Raw genomic sequence first — 19,648 nt, 5'->3', positions numbered from 1 at the left:
GATCTTATTGATGATATATCAATCTTTTTTTAAGTTAGTCTGACTTGAATCCTACGACATCGGGAGGATACACTATTAAAATACGATCATTTGTAAATAACATTTCCGCTACATGTTCTTGTTTTTATGGTCATAATTATTATTTTTTTTTTGTATTTATAATAATGATTCATTTCGAATTGGTATTGAAGGGATACAATGAATTATTTTGTTAGGTGTTTGCTTCCGATCAATTAAGCAACATAATTTTCACTAATTAAGTTTTTCCAAGAACTACAAAGTAGTGGAAGACTAGCCAGAACAGTGACAAATGACTTTGTGAGTCATTTGCAAATTGACTTGACGGATAGAATTCCCACTGGTTTTCCAAATGTCACTAATTATTTATACTAAACTACTTATTAAATTTAAAGCAAAAAAACAAAATACGGTCTTAAATATAAGAATAATTATTTTTTTGAACGGCAAATATATATGATTATAACTACCCTTAACTAATCTCTCACTTGTGATATAGTGGTAGGAGACTTGGTTTCTCAGGTAGGACTTAAGTTCTATCTCCACTTGTATCACTCTTTATAAACTATGGTAATTCAAGATTTGATTTATGTCTTGTACAAGGTTGTCCGTTCGAATTCTGAGCCCAATCGGGTTTTTGTCCCCGTGTGTTACGCCAAAGAGTTATGCTTTGTAGCGGCACATACTATCAAGTGGTATCCGGCATTATGGTTTCTCGAGAGAATCCCCAAGCCAAACTCTGAAGCCAGCGTGGACTTTGTTAAGACAACATAGTCCGACTAGAGTATAGTAGCCTAAACACAAGAATGTCGCCATTCTAAAAACAAACTGCCATTAACTTTATGATATTCTAAATTTAAGGTAATGATTTAGAGTAAGTCGACCGTAGTGTCTATTTTTCGAGTAACAAGTCTTTCAATCCTGTGGCATAACGTGCTTTTGTGACAATTTAAATTGTTTGTTTAAAAATGACTATACACTAAATAACATGGATAGTTAATGGACAGAAAAATTATAGACGTCAAGAAGTTGGACCATTAGATAGTCCGACTCTTACGTATATCTTGTGAACCTCATTAAGTCAAAGTCCAAAAGTCCTGATGATTTGAAATCAAAATCAATCTTTTGCAATGATTGAACAATATGATTTTATTTTCCAATCCTAATATGATATAAAAAAAAAGAGATTTCTACATGTAGTTTCTTTCATTCATAATCATGAATTAAAGATCTTTAAACTTTGAACATCGGTAACTATGTGCTCCTCATTCTGCTTAAAAGCAACCTTGCTTCTTGTTCTTATACAAATGAATGTTGCTGGATCTGGTTCCAATCATCCAGCAGATAATGTTGCATTACTGAAAATCAAATCCAAGATTACAGTTGATCCTTATGGTGTTCTCACATCGTGGAATGATACTCTTCCTTTTTGCACGTGGCGGGGAGTGACATGCGGTCGCCGACACAAAAGAGTCACAAGCTTAAATCTAGCAGGCAAAGGCTTAGTAGGTTCTTTATCTTCTTTTCTTGGAAACCTCAGCTTCCTTAGGTCTATCATCTTAGATGACAACCAGTTTTATGGAAGTATCCCACACGAAGTAAGTCGCTTATCACGATTACAAGTGCTTTCCCTTCACCAGAACTTTTTCACCGGAGAAATCCCAGCCAACTTATCAAGTTGTTCGGAACTATGGTTACTTGACTTATTTTCAAATAAGTTGCCTGGGAAAATTCCAAATATTTTTAATTCTTTGCAGATGATGGTGATATTATACTTAGACAAAAATAACTTCACGGGTGGGATTCCACCGTCCATTGGCAATCTCACATATCTTGAATACCTCTTTCTTGCCAGAAACCCGTTAGGAGGCAGCATGCCCGACTCCTTCAATCAGCTAAAAGAATTGAGAGCATTAGGCCTAGGACAAAACGGCCTCGTCGACTTGTTTCCATTACTTTCCAATAACCTTTCTATGTTAGAATACTTCAACATCCCACTAAACCAACTTCATGGTGATCTACCCACAAACTTATGTTTAAGCCAACCTCATCTCCAGGTACTAGAAATTGATGATAATCATTTCAGTGGATTCCTTCCACCCTCCATATCAAATTGTTCAAAGTTGGAATACTTCGATGCTTCTGTAAATGATTTCAGGGGTGAAATTCACATCGATTTTGGAAAACTGCAAAATCTTCAGATGTTGCATCTTGCTGTCAATAATTTTGAAACTAATACCAAGAATCTTTTTGATTCTTTGTCCAACTGTAGTAATTTAGAGAACTTGGAACTTTTTGAAACCCGATTAACAGGGGTGTTACCAAATTCGCTCGGGAACTTCTCATCCAAAATGAAGTACATAGGGCTTTATGGAAATCATATTTCTGGGAACCTCCCTTCATCTATAGGCAATTTGGTTGGGTTGAATAGAATTAATCTAGCACTAAACAACTTCACGGGCCTAATTCCTGAAAGCATAGGAATGCTTCAAAACATGGAAAGACTATATCTGAGCTTCAATGCTTTCACTGGGATTATTCCAACATCGATAGGAAACCTCACATTTCTAAGCGAACTAACATTGGAAGCAAACAAATTGGAAGGTACTATACCCTCGACTTTAGGCGGATGCAAAAAGTTGTTGTTTCTAGACCTTCATAGAAATAACCTAAGAGGAAGTGTACCTATGGAAATATTCAAACTGTCCTCACTTTCCATTAGGCTAGATCTTAGTCAAAACAATCTATCTGGCATGCTTCCACAAGTGATTGGCAACCTGAAGACCTTATGCTATCTTGATTTCTCCCAGAATCATTTATCAGGTGAACTTCCAAGTAGTTTAAGCAGTTGCATCAGCCTTCAAACACTAAATCTTTCTAATAATTTATTCCAAGGATCAATGCCAGAGGCATTGAGTTTTTTGAGAGGCCTCGAATATGTTAACTTGTCTCGAAACAACTTTTCCGGGCTTATTCCAGGGTATTTGCAAAAAATGGATTTGAAGTATCTGGATCTTTCATATAACAATTTTGTAGGAGATGTGCCTGTTAAAGGTATTTTTACCAATACAAGTATGATATCAATCATAGGAAACAATAGACTTTGTGGTGGCATACCGGAGCTTCGCTTACCCAAATGCACAACCAAAAGAAGTACTAGAAAGCTTTCTATTGGTGTTGTTATGGCGATCTCGATATCTTCCACTGTTGTAGGGTTTGCTCTGGTGTCATTTATTTGGTTTTATTGTTGCATAAAAAAGAACAAAGACAAACCGTTAGATGCATCACTAACTGGATCTTATGAGAAGATTTCATACGGAAAACTATACAAAGCTACTGAAGGGTTCTCAGTAGGAAATCTTATCGGTACCGGAAGCTTTGCATTGGTCAACAAAGGAGTTCTTAACGAACATGGCTTTACCGTCGCAATCAAAGTATTGAATCTTAATCTCCACGGAGGTTTTAGGAGTTTTATATCAGAATGTGATGCTTTAAGAAATATTCGCCATCACAATCTGGTGAAGGTTATAACAACTAGTTTTCGAGTATCGATTTCAAAGGCAATGATTTCAAAGCTTTAGTTTATGAATTCATGCCAAATGGGACTTTGGACAGTTGGTTGCACTCAATACACCAAGTGCTAGATCTTGTTCAAAGAATCAACATTATCAAGGATGTGGCTTGTGCTCTTGATTATCTACATTGTCGGTGTGGAAATGTAATTGTTCATTGTAATTTGAAGCCAAGCAACATTTTGTTGGACACCGATATGGTTGCTCACGTTGGAGATTTTGGGCTCGCGAAAATTCTTTCATTTGAAGGAGTTTATGATGCAAACAACGATAGCTCAAGTGCTTTTAGAGGAACCATTGGGTATGCACCTCCAGGTAAGCTAATGATCACTAGCCTATTTGAGTATTTTCTTTTAGACCACGTTTTTTTATACTATATGATTAACTCTACATAAGTTACAGAATACGGGCTTGGAAGTGGCGTCTCAACCAGCGGAGACATATATAGCTATGGAATACTGTTGTTGGTGATGATGATAGGGAAGAAACCTATTGATCCAATGTTTGAAGAAGGTGTAACTTTGCATTCCTATGCTAGGAAGGCCCTGGGCGATGGTTCTTTGCTTCATATTTTGGATCCAGTGCTTCTAAATGAGGATTTCGATGAAAAGAGTTTGATGTTGTTAGTGAACATTGGAGTGCAGTGCTCTTCTGAGTCTCCACAAGATCGAATGGATATTGAGACTGTTGTTCACAAGCTTTTCTCAGTAACAACTACAACTAGATCTTGATTTGTGAAAGGTCTACTGATCAAGTTCTGCAATCCCTAAAAAGCTAGTATATATGTGATTGTGTTACATTGTTCGCTTATAAAAGTTTGTTTCTTACGTCTATGATGATATTGGTAAGGCTGTATTGAGTGTTTCTTTGAATGTACTGTCACTAGTAGCGATTCATGTTTGTAAGATTTAATACTCGGTATTTTTGTTTACCCTTTGGTTTCTTCCTATCTCCTAATGTATACATGTGAACCTTTGCTAGGAATGATGATTTGTACGCCATTGAGACTATAATAAACTGAAAGTTAGTTATTATTGTTCTTGTGACCTGCCTTTACAATTATTTGTGTTTGTTCTATTTAGATTATTTGCTTTACATCATTGAGAATCTCGTTTGAAAAGAAAAAGAAATTATCTTTATTATGATAATCAAATGGAGTATTTATTGTAAAACTTGAATTAGAAGTAAGAACATTGTTCACGTATAAATATTTGTAATGATTTTTTATAGATTAAATCTTTGAAAAGTTTTAGGAAGTTGGAATTAATAAGTCCACTTAACTGAGTCACTTGAAAAGGCATAGCCAAATGGAATTTATTTATTTAGATCGAATTTCTTTATTCATGTTATTTCTGTTAGTTATGTTATTTCTCTATTTAGATTTTGGGATAATTAGATATTTATATAAAAACGTTCCATTCATACAAAAAAGCCGGGTCTTGCTAATATATAGTTATAAAAATATTGATTATCTATGTAGTTGTAGCCAAGAAAAAAGAGAAATAATTATGTTTCTGCACCGACTAAACCAATAACTATTCATGATTCCATAATTGAATCAATTCCATATTGGTTCAAAATTAGAGGAATGTTATGGTAAAACTTCGTTTAAAACGATGTGGAAGAAAACGTGTGACTTGAAGGACACGATCCGTTGTGGATTCTTATTCTTACATCCATCATTTTATATAGGAATGAAGGTGCTCTTGGCTAGATGTCATTTTTCTATTCTACTAGAGCCCTTCTTTTTTAATTGGACTGTAATTGTAATGTAAATAGTTTGCGATGGAGCTCGGGTAGAAAATATTGATTAATTTCTCACGGGTAACGATCTAGGGTTAATTCCTATCAATAAATTGGAACAACTTCGTAAGTATATCTTCGATATATAAATCGAGGGATCCGAATCGAGCAAATTTTAAATTCCAAAATTTTTGTTGGAACGGCTAAAACTTTTCGATTCATGGTGTATCGGGCACAAATAAACCATCAATATGATTCTTTGATAGAGAGAAATTAATCACAAAAAGGGGTATGTTGCTACCATTTTGAATGGATTAAGAAGCACCGAAGCAATGTCTAAACTCAATGATTTAAAACCAAGATAAATGACCCCAGAACTACAAAAAAATTGGCCTAAGACAACCTTTATTTCACAAAAAAAAATAATACATTAAATTTGCATTTAAAAGAAACAATTGTGTTATCTAACAAAAAGGTTTCATTAGGTCTAATGCAATTTTTTTTTTTTAAATAAAGGTTGCCTTATGCCAATTTTTTTGTAAAAGCTAGTTAAATTGTCTCATCGATCCAAATACATGATCCAAATATATTTTAAACGAGACGAGGGGGGGGGGGGGGGGGGGATTAAAGACCGCTAAAAAAATGAAAATAATAATTTCTTTAAGATATTTTAAAGATATATTAGGATTCTTGAACTTGAGTTATGAGTACAAATAATTTTTTTAGGTAGAAAACTAAAGGAAAAAAATTACTATGAGTTAAATTATAGACTAATTTATTTTGTGGAGTCTTTTCCTATTTATTTTTATGTCATTGATGTGCTTAAAACATCCAATTAAATGTTAACTAAATTAAACAAATAATAAAAACAAGACTTAAGACTCAACTAAACAAAACACCGGCAAGTGAACCGATCAATTGTACTAAAGTTAAGTAAGTCCGGAATATCGAACCCACAGGACTCTATAAATTACGTTAATTAACTAATTAGACTCGACTTACGACACGACTATTTATTATTAAAGTAAGCAATTAATTACAAGATCGAGAAACAAGCAATTAATTACAAGATCGAAACCAATTAGAGAAGGAATCTACCTAGTTAAGAATCCCATGCATCAACAATCATCAAGCAATGGACAACTAATATGATATGGAAACTGATTTCTAAATATATTCATCTAACAAACCCTAAAGGACCGTCTATTGCATCAAGTAAAATCCAAAAGAATGAATATTAGATTATTAAGCAATCACTTGGATTGATTTCCTTACAGTTATCAAATAGGGTTAATTAATAGTATCTAAAGCAAGCAATCTCACGAAACACTAAACCCTAGATAACTTGATAGGCTAAACATGACATCATGAACAAGGATCAACACAATAAGCAAGAATATTGTCACTAATCTATCCTAGCATGCGATTAACCAAGAAACATGAACAACTCCTCACCTTACAGCTATTGGAATTTAGCAGAACATTTAAAACCCTAACCAACTATCAACAAGCTTCTATGATCTAATGGGCCCATTCAATCACAATAATCAAAATACCAAGTAATGATTAAACATAAACCCTAAATCTAAAGAACACAATCAAGAGATAAAAGATCTATTAAATAATCAATCAAGATAACAAATACTCATATGCATCATGAAAACAAAATTAAGTCTTTTACTATCAATAAAATGAAACCATAATCAAATCAATTGTCCAAAGTAAGAATCAAGCGTCAAACATGTTCATCAAACCTAGGTAGACATGAAGTCTAGCCTAGCATAGTCATAATCAAAGATAAATAACTAAAACCAAGAACAAAGATATACATCATGAAATATAATGAACAAGAACAAAGATAAAGAACGAAAGAACTCGTCTTAATCGATCCTTGAACACTTGTATGAAAGCTCGATGATCCTCCTTGATTCCTAGCTCCAAAACACCTTCAATATTAGCTCTAACCCTTGGAAAATCGGCTGATATGTTATCTCTTTGTTTAGGTTTATAACCCTTTATATATTAAACGAGTTGGGCCTTGAATAAGCAAAATATTGCTGGTCAGATGGGCTAGGCGCCGCGGGGCCCCATCTTGGTGCCACAGTCGCACGGCGCGGCGTGCCCTAGGTGGGAGCTCCGGTTTTTTGTGTTATTTTATTGCTTAAATATGTTAGATATCTTTCTTGAACTCCAAGTAACGTTTAGAAACTTCTTGACCTTCTTTCCCTTAACTTTCTAGTCACCATCTACATGAAAACAACTAAAACACTAAGTGAAGCAATCATGTAATCATTGACAAGCAAAACGAACTTAAACATCTTATGAAATGATAGAAAGAATTAGATTTAACGTGAAAGACACCAAACGATTTAAAACATGAAAAATATAAAATACTTGAATCAAGACCTTAAATAATAAATGATAAACAAAACACAAACTAAACCGAACTCAAAACATTAAATAAACATAACTTTACAATGCATTCGAGATGTATAAATATATGTATATTAAATTGTCACACCCCAACCTATGGCGGAAATGCCGGGGCGCGAACTGATTGTCACAGCTCTCAAGGTTACTATCATGCACAATATAGGTTTCAATATCTATTTAATAATTTCAAAATAATTGAAGTACAAAATACAACTTTTTAAACAAACAACAATTACAAATTAAATTCTTGATCATACTATTTCTCACTTAAATTCTTCACTGACTCTTCACCAACCTGCATTAAATTTCTACGATAACCAGCATATACGTTTAAAATAGAATTTTGTCAACAACACATGTTGAGTGAGCAACACATCAGTTTAGTTGTACATATAGTATATATAGCAAAATACGTAGCTACAACAAGTCATATGAGAATAACAAATTAACCAAATGAGCAAATATAACTGAGATGTCGAGAAGCACAAAGGCTAACGACTGGCGTATGATCATACTAGACTGAGATTATGTTGAACCTCTCCAAATGCGGTTCACGTAAAGCATGTAAGCACATAAACAAGTAAGGTATAAGTTGTTAACACATAAGACAAAGTTGCAGTTTTGAGTATAGGTATATATGAGAAATATATTTACGCATATGTCCCCAAAACATTGAAAGCGGTAAAATAGGGGAATGTGGTACTCACCTCAAAGACGAACAAGATGATTGAGATAATAAGAATACATGAAGTCACACGCGAACGTTAGAGCCTAAGACGAAACAAGAGCAAACGGATACACTAAGTACAAGATTTAATTACGCCAACTACTTAAACAATAACAAATTAATAATATAATAATATTATATTTATATAAGGATTTACTATATAAAATTATTATTTTGATTTATGTAAACATAACTTAACAAAATATTATCCGTAGTTTTATAAATAAAATTACTTGATTTATTAATTTATTAAAACATTAGTTGCTAAGTGATAAGATACTTTATTTATGTATGTGAATGAAAACGAGAATTAAACGAGTTTTGCAAACCGGGTTTTATTAGAATAATCTTTAATAGTTATTATTTTGATTAATATAACTGTTTAATGGTGTAAAAGGAAATAAACAAGAAAATCTCCAAAAACATCGGGTACAGGGGGTCGAACCCGCGACCTCCGCCCGATAACACGCATGTATTAACTAGCTGAGCTACAGCGCCAAGCGATTAGGAAACCGTTTCCATTTATTAAAAATACAAGCAGCTCATAACAGATTTGATTATAAACCCTAATTATTCAAATCGATCTATCCCGTCCCTGTTAATCAAATCAACATTGGGGCTTTTGATCTACATGAACTCGCGATCAAAACCCCATAATTAATTACCTCATAAACTGACGTGTGCTGGGTTAATTTGGACGGACGGCGGGCGGCAACTAGAGGTGATGAACGAGCATACAAACAGCTATGGAAAACAAATTATGTATAAGGTTAAGGTTAGCGAGGGTTAGAGGATTGAGGTTGTCAGTTTAATTGAATTATGAATTCCGTTTATATGTATTATGGGATCAATAAGGTGTCGGCTGCACATAAAGGAAGAACGAATCAATTTGATCAAATTGGCTTAATTAGAACGTCGTTTTAGCAAATTTTTGAATGTATAACACAACCTTTGATTCAATTACCATTTTGAATACGAGAATTTAGGTCCAAGGTTTTCAATTATAACCGGGTTTAAGAAAAAAGGAATGGATTACGGATTTGGGTAAGGGTACGGGTCTGGGTTAACCAGATTAGGAAACGGTTTATAGTATATTTTCAGTTTGAACCTTGGGGTTTGAGATCGGATACAATTGAGATAAAATTTAAAAGAAACAACTAAATATTAATAAAATAATCAATTTAGCTTGTTGAACACGATATTTTTATAAAATGACCCAAACACCGAAACGGTCGGGTTTATAGGTTTCGAAAATATCGAGTTGTTACAGTCTCCCCTACTTTAGGGAATTTCGTCCCGAAATTAAGGAATACTATAACAACACCATTAGAGTTTGAGGAAAAGAAACTTTTAAAATAGAAATTAAAAATTGATCATAAAACCGAACTTTGAATAGTTAAAATAACGCTCCAATGCAAATCCGATAAGGGCACTTATATATAGAATGTACCAGCGGCGTATCCACCATGTCCTTATCATTTTTACCTTTGTACCGTTATCGCAACTACTCTCAATTCTATATTATGACACACAACTTTACGCTTCATGATTTCCATGCGATGACTACGATAATTATGTTCCGGACCATAATTATTGTTATCGTCGGATGGTCCACATGATTCGTTCCATCGCGTGGATTTACGAAAACATTTGAGTAAAACATGTTTTTGAGGAAACACAAGTATTAAGGAGTTTTAATTTAAAACACTAAAAAGTCACTAATGTATAAAATAATTTCAAAAGTTATAGTGGATTTAAATAAAGCAAATAAATTTCTAAGATGACTTTTAAACGTAAAGATATAAGTATTTAAAATTTAAGAATGGTAGCTTATAAATAGTGAAGACAAAGAAGCAAGATAGAAGTAGGCTTAAATAAACAATCTATTTAAAAGAAACTTTATTCCTAAGATAGAATATAAAAGGTAAATAGTTCAAATGGCCATAAGAGGCGTTACAATAATTATGAAAAATACAAGATAACTTAAAATAGATAAAGGGAACGACAAAGGTCTTTAATATCGATGAGTAGCTTAATTGACTTGACTTGAGGCACCATGAGGAGTTGCAGGAGTAGAAGCAGTTGAGGTAGATTGATTCGTCATTTCCTGGAAAACTGGAGCTTGAATGGTTTGCAAGAGAGTTGTTTGGTGGGAATATGTCTGGTAAACTTGAGCTTGTGGTTGCGAGGTTTGGTAGTGTTGGGTTAAATAAGGTTGACCTTGATTGATAGGAGGAGCTTGAGGGACATGAGGTTGATGGGTTTGAGACTGGTAAGCATGGGTCAAGTAGCATTGTGTAGTCGTGGATTGGGCTTGATGAGCTTGGGTAAGTTGAGGGAAGACATTACGGAGATGATTTGGGTTTCCACAATGGTATCAAACACGGATATTAGGAACATCTGGTTGAGCAAGAGGATTAGGTTTTTGCGGAACAGCTTGTGCAATAGGCGGGATACAGCAAGTGTTAGCAAGATGGCCATAATGGTTACATTGGGTGCAAAGACGGCATAGGGATTTAACTAGGTGATGATGGTTACAAATGGAGCATAACGGGTAAGGACCGAGGTAAGGTTTCTTGTTTGAGGAGACTTGCGGGTGGGTAGGTTTTGTTGCAGCGAGGTTCTTACGTTTCTTGTTGTGAGGATTAGTGGAGGTAGACGGTTTGTAGTCACCAACAAGGGAATTAGTGGGAAAAGTTGAATCGGTTGCATTAAGGTTACGAATTTGGGTTACTAACCTAGGGATCGCAACAGTTAACTCTTTAGCTATAAAAGCAGCTATGCGGTGGTCGTGAGAGTCAAACGATTGATGTCGAGGATGACGATAGTTTCTTAGATGAGACATTCAACGAGGACCAAAAATAAAGATTTATAAGATGAAGGATAAGTTGAGGATATCATAAGAATAGTAAAATGTTTAATTATGTAGAGATAACAATGTTGTCTTAAGAAGTAAGAGGAATTGCGTCATGAGGATTAAAAGTAAAATTTTATAAGATGAGGGGGTACATTGCGCAAATAGTTATTAAGTGAGAGGTCAGGAAAATAAACTAGGAGTACAGTATTATAGAAAGTTGTATTTTGAAAAGGTAGATTTTATTGTATGAGCATAATCACTTAAAATCAATAAGCTATTAGAATAAAAAAAATTAAACTCAAAGATTAAATAAATATTTGTTATAATGAACGACCGAGAAACATAAAATATGTTTAGGTAAAATGACAAAAACATCTTCTTTGATAAACTTAGTTATGATTGATTTGATTTATTTGTTTTAACATAACTTGATTAATTAGATCTATAAAAATTTGAATCATTGAAGTTGATTGAATTGAAAAATTTTTATTAGGTTGCAAAGTAGGGTTTAATAAAAAAAAGTTTGGAAATTTTGAGCTTGTTGAATACGATTGGATCGAGAACACACATGGCGTAGGTGATTAAGACTTCCATAGTTAGTAATTATAGGTAGAAAGATATGAAATTGGAGAAAACGTCGTAGCATAGGCTTTAGAATTTGGTGGCATAGACAGTTGTGGAACATCTTGTGGTACGTGGCAAGTATTAACAAGATAATCGAACGATTACATGGGGTACAAAATGATATGAGGGTGAAATTGAATAGTGATAGTGTCAAGTGAAGCGTAACGAGTGGATTTTGACGTAAAGTTTCTTAGTTGAGACGCTATGATTTTATTGAGATTGGTTGCTAATTTGATTAATGGCACATAGTTTATGTTTAGGCTTGCGTTTGTTATTATTATTGTCATAAGAATGAGCAGGGGTAAATGGATCAAAATTACCAACAATTTAGTTTAATGAACAAGATTTAGTTGATTGTATTTACGTGTTAGAAATTGGGTTTATATTTTAGAGATCGCATGAGCTATCTCTTTGACTAAACATGTGGTCATGAGGCGGTTATAGAGAATAAATAATTGATGTTGTCTGATGTTGAGAAAAACATTCTATGATTAATAAAGATGTGATTTAATGAGGAAATTGGATAATTGTTTAGATTTCATATGAGTTATTGTGTAAAACGAAACTTAGATATTTTATGTTGATTTTTATTTATAACTTAAGGATAAGTTAGAATCTAAATTGATAATCGATAAGTTGATTTGATGAGAGAAAAGTTTTATCAAAGTTTAATATGTTTTTAACGAATTAGAATTTGAGGTTAAATGCTTAAAATATGTTTAATGGTTTATGTATATGGTATCATGAGTATTAAATTGTGCTATATTATTTAAATCACTTAAGGTATTGATATTATAATAACGTGATCAGATGAATATGTGAAAATCGATAGAGTGTAAATTGTTTTGATTGGCTTATGATAAATGGAGAATTTGTATCCGATCAGGAGAATAAAAATGTTGAGTATATGAATAGATCGAATCAGTAGATCTTGATTCAACAATAATTTAGTAAGGAATTGATAAATTGCATAATTGAATAATAGAATAATTGAGTAATTAAATCAAGTCATAAATCATTTCGTATAAAATCAAATAAACAAGCGAATAAACAAATAACGAATGTTCTTCGATGTGTTGGGTTTCCCATAAGCTTTCCATGGCATTTTGTTTCCCAACTTTTTAGCATACCAAAACCAAAACAAACGTGTAAGTTGGCTTCCCATGAGAGTTACATGGAAATTTGAATGGCCCAACTTAATTAACGAATTCAATGAATCAATTAAGTTTGTCAGCCTATGAGCTTTACATGGCGATTTAACCGACCAAACTAAATAACGAATAAACGAACTCAAACATAAGTAGCTGAAACACCTTGTGTATCATAACGGACGATAAATTTCCAACAAAATATCGCAAGTATAACGAATTGTGCAAATGTATAGTTGGCGTGTCCATGGCGTCCCATGGGTTTTATACCCGATTAGACGTTTTAAAAACAATAAAACGCAATAAAGGGTGTAACCGTTCAGCCGATTACGTTGAACGCTTAAAGTAGGAGCAAAAACAAAAAAAAAATTCTCAAGAAAATTTCGGATAATAAAAATTTTTTTAATAAAATTAAATATAAATATTTTGAGGTTGAGGCGTAGCCTCAGAGTTATAAAAACATTTTGAGGATGAGACATGGTTTCGGAGTAATAAAATATTTTGAGAGTTAAGCATAGCTTCGGAGTTGTGTGTGTATGTGCATGAAATATAAAATAAACAATTAAATAAACAGTTAAATAAGTACTTAATCTAGCAAGTAATTACATAAGCTGTAAACAATTAAATAGAACACATAAAGTAAACAAATAAGCACATATGGGGCTCATAAGCATGTTACTAAAGCACCACTAACGACCTATCTTAAACCTTCGGCTCTGATACCAATCTGTCACACCCCAACCTACGGTGGAAATGCCGGGGCGCGAACTGATTGTCACAGCTCTCAAGGTTACTATCATGCACAATATAAGTTTTCAATATCTATTTAATAATTTCAAAATAATTCAAGTACAAAATACAACTTTTTAAACAAACAATTACAAATTAAATTCTTGATCATATCATTTCTAACTTAAATTCTTCACTAACTCTTTACCAACCTGCATTAAATTTCTACGATAACCTGCATATACGTTTAAAATAGAATTTTGTCAACAACACATGTTGAGTGAGCAACACATCAGTTTAGTTGTACATATAGTATATATAATAAAATACGTAGCTACAACAAGTCATATGAGAAAAACAAATTAACCAAATGAGCAAATATAACTGAGATGTCGAGAAGCACAAAGGCTAACGACTGGCGTATGATCATACTAGACTGAGATTATGTTGGACCTCTCCGAATGCGGTTCACGTAAAGCATGTAAGCACATAAACAAGTAAGGTATAAGTTGTTAACACATAAGACAAAGTTGCAGTTTTGAGTATAGGTATATATGAGAAATATATTTACGCATATGTCCCCAAAACATTGAAAGCGGTAAAATAGGGGAATGTGGTACTCACCTCAAAGACGAACAAGATGATTGAGATAATAAGAATACATGAAGTCACACGCGAACGTTAGAGCCTAAGACGAAACGAGAGCAAACGAATACGCTAAGTACAAGATTTATTTACGCCAACTACTTAAACAATAACAAATTAATAATATAATAATATTATATTTATATAAGTATTTACTATATAAAATTATTATTTTGATTTATGTAAACATAACTTAACAAAATATTATCCGTAGTTTTATAAATAAAATTACTTGATTTATTAATTTATTAAAACATTATCCTAGGTGATAAGATGCTTTATGTATGTATGTGAATGAAAACGAGAATTAAACGAGTTTTGCAAACCGGGTTTTATTAGAATAATCTTTATTAGTTATTATTTTGATTAATATAACTGTTTAATGGTGTAAAAGGAAATAAACAAGAAAATCTCCAAAAACATCGGGTACAGGGGGTCGAACCCGCGACCTCCGCCCGATAACACGCATGTATTAACTAGCTGAGCTACAGCGCCAAGCGATTAGGAAACCGTTTCTATTTATTAAAAATACAAGCAGCTCATAACAGATTTGATTATAAACCCTAATTATTCAAATCGATCTATCCTGTCCCTGTTAATCAAATCAACATTGGGGCTTTTGATCTACATGAACTCGCGATCAAAACCCCATAATTAATTACCTCATAAACTGACGTGTGCTGGGTTAATTTGGATGGACGGCGGACGGCAACTAGAGGTGACGAACGAGCATACAAACAGCTATGGAAAACAAATTAAGTATAGGGTTAAGGTTAGCGAGGGTTAGAGGATTGAGGCTGTCAGTTTAAATGAATTATGAACGTCGTTTATATGTATTATGGGATCAATAAGGTGTCGGCTGCACATAAAGGAAGAACGAATCAATTTGATCGAATTGGCTTAATTAGAACGTCGTTTTAGCAAATTTTGGAATGTATAACACAACCTTTGATTCAATTACCATTTTGAATACGAGAATTTCGGTCCAAGGTTTTCAATTATAACCGGGTTTAAGGAAAAAGGAATGGATTACGGATTTGTTTAAGGGTACGGGTCTGGGTTAACCAGATTAGGAAATGGTTTATAGTATATTTTCAGTTTGAACCTTGGGGTTTGAGATTGGATACAATTGAGATAAAATTTAAAAGAAACAACTAAATATTAATAAAATAATCAATTTAGCTTGTTGAACACGATATTATTATAAAATGACCCGAACATCGAAACGGTCGGGTTTATAGGTTTCGAAAAGATCGAGTTGTTACACAAGTATCCCCACACTTACTCTTTTTTCGTCCCTGAAAAAGTCATATGCAGTTGGATCAGAATTGGAATATACAGTCTTAAAAACATATAGGTTAATTTTTAAAGCTTAGAAGAACGCAAAAACCGTGATCACCGATATTGTTGTCCACTTAAACCCATGCCTTAATCTTTACCGGGACAAATAAGATCCGACAATTTTATTACTCAGTGGTTTACACAAATGATTTCCGGGACAAATAAGATCCGACATACCACAGAGTACTATTATTGTCGGATCTTATTTGTCCCGGTAAAGATTAAGGCATGGGTTTAAGTGGACAACAATATCGGTGATCGCGGTTTTTGCGTTCTTCTAAACTTTAAAAATTAACCTATATGTTTTTAAGACTGTATTTTTTGATTCTGATCCAACTGCTTAAGACTTTTTTAGGGACGAAAAAAGAGTAAGTGTGGGGATATTTGATATACGTCTATTTATACATCTCGAATCCCTTATAAAGTTATGTTTATTTAATGTTTTGAGTTTGGTTTAGTTCGTGTTTCGTTAGTCTTTTATTATTTAAGGTTTTGAGTCAAGTTATTTATAGTTATCATGTTTTATATCCTTTGATGTCTTGAACGTTAAATCTAATTTTTTCTATCATCTCATAAGAAGTTTAAGTTCGTTTTGCTCGTTAATGATTACATGATTATTCCACTTAGTGTTTTGATTTGTTTACATGTAGATGGTGGTTTGAAAGTCAAGAAAAAGAAGGTCTACAAGGTTCTAAGCGTTACTTGGAGTTCAAGGAAGAAGATTTATCAAGATTTTACAAGATATTTAATAAATTAAAAAAAAAAGAAAAATCTCCTCCTTAAGAACGCCGCGTCGTGCGACGGGGAAGGCTAGGCCGGTCGCGGGGCGCCTAAGCATCCTTATCAGCCATATTTTGCAATTTAAGGCCCAGCTCGTTTATATATAAAGAGGGTGTTAAACCTAAACAAAAATACAACTTTTGGCAGCCGAATTTGAGAGAAGAAACCAAGGTTTTGAAGGGTTTTTGGAGGTTGATTGCATTAGAGATCATAGAGCTTTCATACGATTGTTCAAGGGCCGATTAAGAAGGGTTCTTTCGTTCTTTTTCATCATATTTGTTCATTATCTATTATGAATCTCTTTTGTTTACTTGGTTTTAGTTATTTATCTTTGATTATGATTATGCTAGGCTAGACTTCATGTCTACCTAGGTTTGATGAACATGTGTTTATTTGATTCTTGCTTTGGACAATTGATTTGATTATGGTTTCGTTATTTTATTAGTAAAAGACTTGATTTTGCTTTCATGATGCATATGAATATTTATTATCTTGATTGATTGTTAACTAATGCTTCACATAGATCTTTTATCTTTTTATTGTGTTCTTTAGATTTAGGGTTTATGTTTAATCATTACTTGGTGTTTTGATTATTATGGTTGAATAGTCCTATTAGATCATAGAAGCTAGTTGATAGTTGGTTAGGGTTTTAAAATTCTGCTAAATTCCAATAGCTGTAAAGTGAGGAGTTGTTCATGTGTCTTGGTCAACCACATGCTAGGATATATTAGTGACAATATTCTTGCTTATTGTGTTGATCCTTGTTCATGATGTCGTGTTTAGCTTATCAAGTTATCTAGGGTTTAGTGTTTCGTGAGATTGCTTGCTTTAGATACTATTAATTAACCCAAATTGATGACTGTGAGGAAATCAATATAACTGATTGCTTAATAATCTAATATTCATTCTTTAGGATTTTACTTGATGCGATTGAGGGTCCTTTAGGGTTTGTTAGACGAATATATTTAGAAATCAGTTTTCATATCATATTATTTGTCCATTGCTTAATGATTGTTGATACATAGGATTCTTACCTAGGTAGATTCCTTCTCTGATTGGTTTTAATCTTGTGACAAATTTCTTGTTTTTATAGTTTACTTGTTTATTTGCTTTCTTAGTTTAAAAACCCCCCTTTAAACATTAATAATAAATAGTCGTGTCGTAAGTCGAGTCTAATTAATTAATTAACGTAATTTATAGAGTCCTGTGGGTTCGATATTCCAGACTTACTTAGCTTTAGTACAATTTGACCGGTTCACTTGCCGGTGTTTTGTGTAGCTGAGTCTTAAGTTTAGTTTTTATTACTTGTTTTGTTTAGTTAATATTTAATTGACTGTTTCTAGCACATCAAGTTTTTGGCGCCGTTGCCGGGGACTCTTGGCAATTGCGTTATTATTAATTGGACTTATTTGCTACATTCGTGATATTTGTTTATTTTTGTTTGAGTCGTAGGAGTCTAATTAAATTTTAATTTATATTTATTTTTATTTTTAAGTATTCGAGTCTACTCACTTGGTCTGTTGAGTCTTTAAGGTTTATGCCACATCTTCGTTCGCAAGGACCACCGTTAGATAATCTGGATTTTTCTCCGTTGAAGACCGAGGCTAGCTTGTCAGCAGAGAAACAACCGTCAGAACCCGCGTCTACACCAAATTCGTCACCACCCAGTTCACCACCTGAAATTCCGAGAAATTAAGATCAAATGGCCAACGATAGGACAATTGCTGCTCAAGCCTTCGACGGCTTAACCGGAAACCAGTCATGCATCGTCATTCCGCAGATCGACAACCCTAACTCGTGGCAAATTCCGTCATACGTGATGAACAATATCGTTCAAACTAATCAGTTCACGGGGTGTGATGACGAAGATGCACCAGCTCATATTAACCGACTTTACTTCGTTCTTAAAACTTTTAATTTACAAGGTGCTACCGAAGATGCTATTTTCTTACATCTGTTTCCGTTTTCACTTGCAGGTAAAGCAGCTACTTGGCTTGACACGCAGCCACCTGGCACGTTTACCACTTGGGAAGCACTACGTTCTGCATTTATCAAGAGATACTTCCCATCGGCTAAAGCGGCTATTCTTCGCGATCAGATTCACTCGTTTCACATGGAACCGGGGGGGGGGGGGAAATATTGTCATGATTGGGAGCGTTTCCAGAACATGCTAGCTCGTTGCTCACAGAATGGTCTCACACCATGGGCTCTCGTGGAAAAATTTTACAATGGGTTGAACTACGAAACCCAAGTTCGGTTCGACACGGCCGCAGGAGGAAGTTTACTGGCAAAGAAGAATGTCACCGAATGTAACGAGATGTTTGAAAGCTTTGCTCAATCCGATTATGCCAAAGAGCCACATCGCGGGAATTCCCCTCCCGTCACTAGTACATCCTCATCCGCTCGAGGAGTATACCAGGTTAATCTAGATACTAGTGTGGTTGCTGCTTTGGAATCACTAACTAGAGAGGTTAAGGAGCTGAAGGCCAAGGTGGAAAGGTGTGAGTTTTGTAGGGGTGGACATGGTACTTTGGAATGCCCGGTGATGAATCAACAGGTCGATTTTGTTGCTGGTCAGACTAGGTTCCCCAACAATTACAATAACAACAGTCAGAGTTGGAACACTTAAAAGAAACCGAATCAGAATATTGCTAATTGGCGTCCGTCGGGTGCACCACCCGGATTTCAAAACTCTTATAATCAAGGACAAGGTCAGTATTTTAATGAAAATAATACCAATGGTACTAATGTTCAAAATAATGTGCAGGATTCGAACGGTGGAATTGGGCGTTTGGAAGAGATGATGAAGCTAATCTTGGAGAGAGATCAAGTTACACATAAAAAGTTTGCCGAACACGATTTGCTCTTCAAGAATCAACAATCTTCTATTCTCGAAATTCAAAGGATTGTTGGTGATATTGCTCTTCGTTTAGAAGAAAGGCCCCCAGGTCAGTTTTCGGGAATCCCTCTAACTAATTCGGCTGCTCAATTGAAAGCCATCTTCACTCGTAGTGGTAGGGTTTTTGGTCCG

The 19,648-nt window shown here is 34.1% G+C and overlaps 1 pseudogene; it reads left to right on the top strand.

Annotated features, from left to right (window-relative positions):
* Window positions 1-1,274: 1,274 nt before the first annotated feature.
* Window positions 1,275-4,321, top strand: LOC143614437 (uncharacterized; annotated as a pseudogene).
* Window positions 4,322-19,648: the final 15,327 nt, after the last annotated feature.

This window comes from Bidens hawaiensis, unplaced genomic scaffold (genome assembly GCF_021521415.1).
Source record: "Bidens hawaiensis isolate Kalapana, Puna unplaced genomic scaffold, B.hawaiensis_p1.1 tig00040012_1, whole genome shotgun sequence".
Lineage (NCBI taxonomy): Eukaryota > Viridiplantae > Streptophyta > Magnoliopsida > Asterales > Asteraceae > Bidens > Bidens hawaiensis.
Note: the sequence above shows the minus strand (reverse complement) of the source record. Positions and strands in the feature narration are given on the sequence as shown.